The following is a 10,000-nucleotide window of genomic DNA, read 5'->3' on the forward strand; positions in this document are numbered from 1 at the left end:
ATAGGCGTAATGGTTTTTATACTGTACAGACCGTATATTCTATTGTCCTACACCAACCCTACCCCTAAACCTACCCCTCACAGGAGACTTTCTGCTATTTCAGATTTTCAATACACTCCATTCTGTGTGATTTATAAGCGTTTTGAAAAGTGGGGACATGGGGTAATGTCCTGAAAAGTCACCTTCTCCTTGTAATACCTGTCATACCTTTGTCATTATACACATTTATGTCCTCATTTGTCACAAAAACGCGCGCACACACACATTCACACACACACTCTCACAAACACACTCTCATAAACAAACACACACTCTGCAGTACCCGTGTTGTGTTTATTGGGGAGCGTCAGGTGCAGGAGCCCCAGCGGGAAGTTCAGCAGTTCTGGGAAAAACCTCTGAGACAGAGAGACGAACTCCAGCGCTAGACAACAGAGGATCAAACCCTTACACACGTCCTCCAGAGAGACGACAGCACACTGAAACACACACACACACACATCAGGACAGACCAGGAACACAGTCGAGCTCCGCAGGGAAAGATGACATTGGTTTCCTCCACAGAGAACGGATTTGTAATGATGATAAAGTAGAGCTGCACTGATCTGAATAATGCCTCAATTGTCTTCTGTAGAGTATTGTCTTCATATCTGATTAATTTTGCAGCATTAACACTTAATTATTAGTCTGTTTATAACCGAGCAGCTGTATAAAGCACTATAGAAATAAAGGTGACTTTAATAAAAAGCATTAATACACAGATCTACTGTGAGCTACAAAGCTAATCAATCCACTTTATGTCAACTTAAAAAGCAGGTTTAACAGCAGAAGTCCTGTATTACCCATGATTCTGCCAAGAAACATCCAGACTAGAGAATAATCACAGCTCTGCCGTTCCCATGATGCACAGGGTAAACATATCTGCATACTCTCTGAACTAACTTATAAGATACTGCTTCTACATACAATCAATAACTTTAATTGAATAGTTTTATATTTATCCATTTTTAATTTGATTGTAATTCTTCATGGTGTTGTTTTAGTATTATTTATATACTATTACAGTATTTAATATTTTGAATAAAGTTTTATTGGTACATATTCATTTTAAATTTTAAGTTGAAGCAGTTTTGTTATTTGCTTGAATGTTTTTATTAGTTTATTTCTATTTAGCTTTTTTAATATCATTTTAGTACTTTATTTCAGTTAGTTGCCAAAGCAACATTTTAAATGTTTAGGTTTTTTCAACCTTATGTTTTCCATCTAATATGAATATTTTATTTCATCTTTATTGTAATTAAGGAGTTTTTTTTCATAGTTGTAGTTTCCATCAATAACACTGATGGGATTGTAGTTCTTTTCCTCATTAAACTCATTAAGTTCAAGTCTTGTGTGTTTGTCTTCTCGATTTTTCTGCTTCAAATCAAAGTTTATAATGTTTATAATGGTTGTAGTTAGCTGGTTTGGTTTGTGGTTTATAACAACTTTTTCAAACTCTTTACAGGAAAAATACGTCTAGAATCAAGGCTGCTGAAAAAGTGGGCGGCACTGAAGCTGAACGTATAACTACATAAAGCACCATCCACTCATTACAGACACAGACCCTGGTGCGCCTGACTGATGTAGAGGAACGCTGGAGTCGTCACCGGATGTCTGAAGTCTGACGAGGGGAACAACAGCGCCGTGATCTTCAGGAGGACCAGCTGCACACACACACACACACACACACACACGATGAGCTCAGGATCACCCTCTCGTCTCTGTATCTGTGCTCCTGTGTCAGTCCATCTGCGCACCATGTCCAGATCAGGCATCGCTGCTCGACCTTTGACCTCCAGCGTCTCCTCCATGCTGTGGCTGCAGTCGCTGAGTAACGTCTGCACGGCTTTACACGCGGCCTCAGGAAACATCTGACACAGACCGCAGATCTGACTGCAGAACACACGAATGAACACACAGCAGCTCATGTCATCTCTGTGTGTGTGTGTGTGTGTGTGTGTGAGAGAGAGAGAGAGAGAGAGAGTGTGTGTGTGTGTGTGAGTGTGTGAGAGAGAGAGAGAGAGAGAGTGTGTGTGTGTGTGTGAGTGTGTGAGAGAGAGAGAGAGAGAGAGTGTGTGTGTGTGTGTGAGTGTGTGAGAGAGAGAGAGAGAGAGAGTGTGTGTGTGTGTGTGAGTGTGTGAGAGAGAGAGAGAGAGAGAGTGTGTGTGTGTGTGTGAGTGTGTGAGAGAGAGAGAGAGAGAGAGTGTGTGTGTGTGTGTGAGTGTGTGAGAGAGAGAGAGAGAGAGAGTGTGTGTGTGTGTGTGAGTGTGTGAGAGAGAGAGAGAGAGAGAGTGTGTGTGTGTGTGTGAGTGTGTGAGAGAGAGAGAGAGAGAGAGTGTGTGTGTGTGTGTGAGTGTGTGAGAGAGAGAGAGAGAGAGAGTGTGTGTGTGTGTGTGAGTGTGTGAGAGAGAGAGAGAGAGAGAGTGTGTGTGTGTGTGTGAGTGTGTGAGAGAGAGAGAGAGAGAGAGTGTGTGTGTGTGTGTGAGTGTGTGAGAGAGAGAGAGAGAGAGAGTGTGTGTGTGTGTGTGAGTGTGTGAGAGAGAGAGAGAGAGAGAGTGTGTGTGTGTGTGTGAGTGTGTGAGAGAGAGAGAGAGAGAGAGTGTGTGTGTGTGTGTGAGTGTGTGAGAGAGAGAGAGAGAGAGAGTGTGTGTGTGTGTGTGAGTGTGTGAGAGAGAGAGAGAGAGAGAGTGTGTGTGTGTGTGTGTGTGTGTGTGTGTGTGTGTTACTCACGGGACGAGTGCGCTGACGCTTCTCAGATCAGGAGGATTCTGGGTGGCGAGTTCACCGACATACTCCAGCAGAAAGCCGAACAACTTCTGAACACAGAATAAAACACAATCACATTTAACACACACACTCACACACACAGCGGCGCCGTGTCAAACGCTAAGCACACTGTATGATGGGGTCTACATAGGCAGCATCCTGACCGACTCAAAAATGGTCAAACAGCTTCTATTGGAGCACTTGAGATGTTTTCAAAATAAACCAAAAAAGCCTTTCATTTCATTAAAATTAAAATTCAAAATCAATATTAATAAAACTATGACTTTAAAATAAGAAAGAAAATATAAAAATTAAAATTAAACATAAACTAGAATAATAATAGAATTACAAATATTAATAAACACTGTAGTAGCATGTGAATGATACAGGTTTGGTCTGCTCTCTCTGACCTGTAGTTTGGCTTTGTTTCCTGCGGCCAGACTGGGACGGTGACACTTGAGCGTTCTGTCCAGTATGAGGCGCTGCTGCTCTGATCCGTGTTCCCACACACACACACACACACACACACACACACACACACTCACACACACACACACAGTGAGCTCATCTCTTAGACTTCCACTCTGACTAGAGAGGGAATTGATGCATTATTCCAAACAAATAGATTATGAAATGTTGTGTGTGTGACAAAAATATATTTGTGAATACATTTTTTTATTTGCAAATCTCATTTTATTTATGAATTTAATTAATGTTTGTGAAACTGTGAATCATAATCTATTTATTTGGAATTATGCAACAATGCTATCTCCATATCTGACTCCTAAACAATCTTGTTTTCGTGGCAGATTTATTCAAACATGGCAGGTCAGGTGACGATCATGATGAAGGTGTAGGGCAGTTCTGCTCTGGCTGCTTCCTGTGCAGCTTTCTTCTGCTCCTCACTCACTGCTGGAGGCTCTTCAGCACCGACCTGCTCTTCCTCAGCGCCCTCACCGTCCTCATCCTCACTGCCCCCATCAGACTGCAGGTCACAGTGATCATCTTCTTCATCCTCCTCCTCCTCCTCTTCTTCATCATCATCATCAGCAGCATCGTCCTCCTCCTCTCCTCCCTCTTCATCACCATCATCATCCTCTTTCTCTTCCTCCTCACCCTCGATGTTCCATTTTCCGTCCTGCAGGCAGCCAGAGAGAATCATGTGTCTGTTACTCATTTACATACATCAACATTTAAATCATATGCAGTGGAAATGACGAGCTCTAGATATTCAGTTTTTGCACACAAAAAAAGTCAACATTGTTGTGCATCACTGTTATATTTTTACAGTCAAGTCTCATGTATTTCTGTAGCGCTTCATAAAATACAAGTTGTTTCAAAGCAGCTTCACAGTACTAAACAGGAAAATAACTGTTAATGTTGTCAAATTAATCAATTATGAAAAAGTCAAAGCTATTTAGTTCATTAAAAAAAAATTTGACTAAACCCTATTTTTAACTATTTTACAGTACTTTCATAATGACTTTTTTTTTTTTTAAATCCTTAAATTTAAAACATGTAATATTTAAAATGTACAAAATGCATAATTAAAAAAATAAGTAAATTAAATAATACATTAAATCGACAGCTAAATATTGTCGTAATAGTGAATGAATAGGTGTAAGTTGCCCTAGTTATATGATTTTAAGGTTTGTTAAAATCCTCCAAACCTCCTCCGCCGCCGAAATGTGTGGCGGTCAGTTCAGCTGCAGAAACAACGATCACCACATCAGTTACTGACCATAACACTGATGATCAGTGCATTCAGAGAACGTGTTTAAACGAGTCACCTGACAGCAGGCCCTTCTCTTCAGAGTCGCTGTTGCTGTCAATCACATCCGTCATCTTCTCCATCTCCGCCAGAGACTGGCCGTAATGGGTCAGCTCCTCTTCCTCATTCAGATTATACATGTCCTTCCTGTCATGAGTGCGCTACACACACACACACACACACACACACAGAGAGAGACACACACACACACACACACACAGACAGAGAGACACACACACAGAGAGAGACACACACACACACACACTCTCTCTCTCTCACACACACACACACACACACAGTCACTCTCTCTCTCACACACACACACACACACAGAGTCACAGTGTAATGTTACAGTGATTTACTGTATTTCACAGCTTCCTTATTCTGTTTCTGCAGTTTCTCTGACTCTGTATTCGTTTGTCAAACTCTGTACCACGTCTCTGAATGGCGCACGTCAGCAACACATGTGGGGTCAGAGGTCACCGTGTGCTGCAGTCATTATGGCTTAATAAGAAAAAGAGTTTATGATACACAACCGACACACTGTGTAGTTTCACTGGCACACAAACCACAATCTGGAAACAATCAGCCTGATTTTCTCTCTGCTGTCCTCTCTCTCTCTCTGAATGACACAGGATGTGAGTCAGGCTTTGGCCCGTGTGTGTGTGTGTGTGTGTGTGTGTCTGTGAGAGAGTATGTGTGTGTGTGTGTGTATGTGTGGGAGAGAGTGTGTGTGTGTGTGTGCGTGAGAGAGTGAGTGTGTGTGTGTGTCTCTGTGTGTGTGCGTATATGTGTGTGTGAGTGAGTGTGTCTGTGTGTGTGTGTGTGTGTGTGTGTGAGAGAGAGTGTGTGTGTGTGAGTGAGTGAGTGTGTGAGTGAGTGAGTGAGTGAGTGAGTGAGTGAGTGAGTGAGTGAGTGAGTGAGTGAGTGAGTGAGTGAGTGAGTGAGTGAGTGAGTGAGTGAGTGAGTGAGTGAGTGAGTGAGTGAGTGAGTGAGTGAGTGAGTGAGTGAGTGAGTGAGTGAGTGAGTGAGTGAGTGAGTGAGTGAGTGAGTGAGTGAGTGAGTGAGTGAGTGAGTGAGTGAGTGAGTGAGTGAGTGAGTGAGTGAGTGAGTGAGTGAGTGAGTGAGTGAGTGAGTGAGTGAGTGAGTGAGTGAGTGAGTGAGTGAGTGAGTGAGTGAGTGAGTGAGTGAGTGAGTGAGTGAGTGAGTGAGTGAGTGAGTGAGTGAGTGAGTGAGTGAGTGAGTGAGTGAGTGAGTGAGTGAGTGAGTGAGTGAGTGAGTGAGTGAGTGAGTGAGTGAGTGAGTGAGTGAGTGAGTGAGTGAGTGAGTGAGTGAGTGAGTGAGTGAGTGAGTGAGTGAGTGAGTGAGTGAGTGAGTGAGTGAGTGAGTGAGTGAGTGAGTGAGTGAGTGAGTGTGTGTGTGTGTGGCAATAGATTCATCACATCAGCTCTTCTGCAGTATAAACACACTCTAATGCGAGTCTGATGGTTGATCATTGAGTCTCCAGTGCCGATCAGACTCTGCTCATGTATGAAACACCACTTTAAAGAGACGGTTCATCTAAAAATCATTCATTTATTCTCCCGAATGTCAATCAAACCTTTTTTCTGCACATCTTAAACTAAGATATTTAGAAGAACACTGGAGTCTAAACAACATCAGACCCCATTAACATTTCTTGCATGGGAAAAAAAAAAGTTTTCCTGTTTTCTGGTGAACAAAGTCATACAGGTTTATGAAGACATGAAGAGTAAACAGACAGAATGATCATTATTAGATGAACTGTCCGTTTAAAACTTCATATTTCCATGATTATGAGAGCAACTGCAGCTCTGATGTCTGACACTTACACTACAGACAGACTGTAATCCATGGAAGCTTGTTTCCACCACGGGATTAACTTTTTTTTCTCTCAAAATTCACAATTCTTGCAATTCAAAGTAAAAAAAAAAGAAAGTCAGAATGGTGCGATACAAAAACAGAATAGCAACATAAACTGCAATTGCCAGAAAAAAAGCCACAATTACCCCTTTTACTTTTTATTCTGTGGTGGAAATAAAAAACAGAATTGCGAGACAAACACAAAATTGGAATTCTGAGTTTGTGCAATTCTGAGAAAAAAGTCATACACACACTTTTTTAATTATTATTATTATTATGTGGCAGAATTTTCCATAGTAATCTAAAACTATAATAAAACTAAAACTAAATAGAAAAATGAACTATAAATATTAACTGACGGAAACTTTAACTAAAATTAAAACTGGAAAAAAAAGCTAATTCAAAATATGAATAAATAGTATAATAGTACATAAATAATACTAAGATTACACTATTGCAAAATAACTTCAGTGACACTCGAACTGAATCAGTGGAACAAACTCTCTAGAATCATCAAACATACACAAACACACACTCTCTCTCGCTCACACACACACACACACACACACACTCTCACACACGCTCTCACACACACACACACACTCTCTCTCTCACACACACACACACACGCACACACACACACACACACACACTCTCTCACACACACACACACACGCACACACACACACACACACACACTCTCTCACACACACACACACACGCACACACACACACACACACACACTCTCTCACACACACACACACACGCACACACACACACACACACACACTCTCTCACACACACACACACACGCACACACACACACACACACACACTCTCTCACACACACACACACACGCACACACACACACACACACACACTCTCTCACACACACACACACACGCACACACACACACACACACACACTCTCTCACACACACACACACACGCACACACACACACACACACACACTCTCTCACACACACACACACACGCACACACACACACACACACACACTCTCTCACACACACACACACACGCACACACACACACACACACACACTCTCTCACACACACACACACACGCACACACACACACACACACACACTCTCTCACACACACACACACACGCACACACACACACACACACACACTCTCTCACACACACACACACACGCACACACACACACACACACACACTCTCTCACACACACACACACACACACTCTCACGCACGCACACACACTCAGCCACACACACACACACACACGCTCTCACACACACACACACACAGGCTCTCACAAACACTCTCTCACTCACACACACACTCTCACACACGCATGCACACACACTCAGTCACACACACACTCAAGTCTCACACACGCTCTCTCACACACACACACAAACACACACTCTCACTCACACACACACACGCACACACACACACACCCACACTCTCTCTCTCTCACACACACACTCACTCACACACACACTCACACTCACACTCACACTCACACTCACACTCACACTCACACTCACACTCACACTCACACTCACACTCACACTCACACTCACACTCACACTCACACTCACACTCACACTCACACTCACACTCACACTCACACTCACACTCACACTCACACTCACACTCACACTCACACTCACACTCACACTCACACTCACACTCACACTCACACTCACACTCACACTCACACTCACACTCACACTCACACTCACACTCACACTCACACTCACACTCACACTCACACTCACACTCACACTCACACTCACACTCACACTCACACTCACACTCACACTCACACTCACACTCACACTCACACTCACACTCACACTCACACTCACACTCACACTCACACTCACACTCACACTCACACTCACACTCACACTCACACTCACACTCACACTCACACTCACACTCACACTCACACTCACACTCACACTCACACTCACACTCACACTCACACTCACACTCACACTCACACTCACACTCACACTCACACTCACACTCACACTCACACTCACACTCACACTCACACTCACACTCACACTCACACTCACACTCACACTCACACTCACACTCACACTCACACTCACACTCACACTCACACTCACACTCACACTCACACTCACACTCACACTCACACTCACACTCACACTCACACTCACACTCACACTCACACTCACACTCACACTCACACTCACACTCACACTCACACTCACACTCACACTCACACTCACACTCACACTCACACTCACACTCACACTCACACTCACACTCACACTCACACTCACACTCACACTCACACTCACACTCACACTCACACTCACACTCACACTCACACTCACACTCACACTCACACTCACACTCACACTCACACTCACACTCACACTCACACTCACACTCACACTCACACTCACACTCACACTCACACTCACACTCACACTCACACTCACACTCACACTCACACTCACACTCACACTCACACTCACACTCACACTCACACTCACACTCACACTCACACTCACACTCACACTCACACTCACACTCACACTCACACTCACACTCACACTCACACTCACACTCACACTCACACTCACACTCACACTCACACTCACACTCACACTCACACTCACACTCACACTCACACTCACACTCACACTCACACTCACACTCACACTCACACTCACACTCACACTCACACTCACACTCACACTCACACTCACACTCACACTCACACTCACACTCACACTCACACTCACACTCACACTCACACTCACACTCACACTCACACTCACACTCACACTCACACTCACACTCACACTCACACTCACACTCACACTCACACTCACACTCACACTCACACTCACACTCACACTCACACTCACACTCACACTCACACTCACACTCACACTCACACTCACACTCACACTCACACTCACACTCACACTCACACTCACACTCACACTCACACTCACACTCACACTCACACTCACACTCACACTCACACTCACACTCACACTCACACTCACACTCACACTCACACTCACACTCACACTCACACTCACACTCACACTCACACTCACACTCACACTCACACTCACACTCACACTCACACTCACACTCACACTCACACTCACACTCACACTCACACTCACACTCACACTCACACTCACACTCACACTCACACTCACACTCACACTCACACTCACACTCACACTCACACTCACACTCACACTCACACTCACACTCACACTCACACTCACACTCACACTCACACTCACACTCACACTCACACTCACACTCACACTCACACTCACACTCACACTCACACTCACACTCACACTCACACTCACACTCACACTCACACTCACACTCACACTCACACTCACACTCACACTCACACTCACACTCACACTCACACTCACACTCACACTCACACTCACACTCACACTCACACTCACACTCACACTCACACTCACACTCACACTCACACTCACACTCACACTCACACTCACACTC

The 10,000-nt window shown here is 44.0% G+C and overlaps 1 pseudogene; it reads right to left on the reverse strand.

Annotated features, from left to right (window-relative positions):
• The window catches only part of LOC107574908 (nucleolar protein 14-like), a 16,559-nt pseudogene that overhangs the window by 3,778 nt on the left and 2,781 nt on the right, over window positions 1-10,000 (reverse strand).

The sequence above is a fragment of the Sinocyclocheilus grahami genome, unplaced genomic scaffold (assembly GCF_001515645.1).
Source record: "Sinocyclocheilus grahami isolate Dianchi unplaced genomic scaffold, SAMN03320097.WGS_v1.1 scaffold2383.1, whole genome shotgun sequence".
NCBI lineage: Eukaryota > Metazoa > Chordata > Actinopteri > Cypriniformes > Cyprinidae > Sinocyclocheilus > Sinocyclocheilus grahami.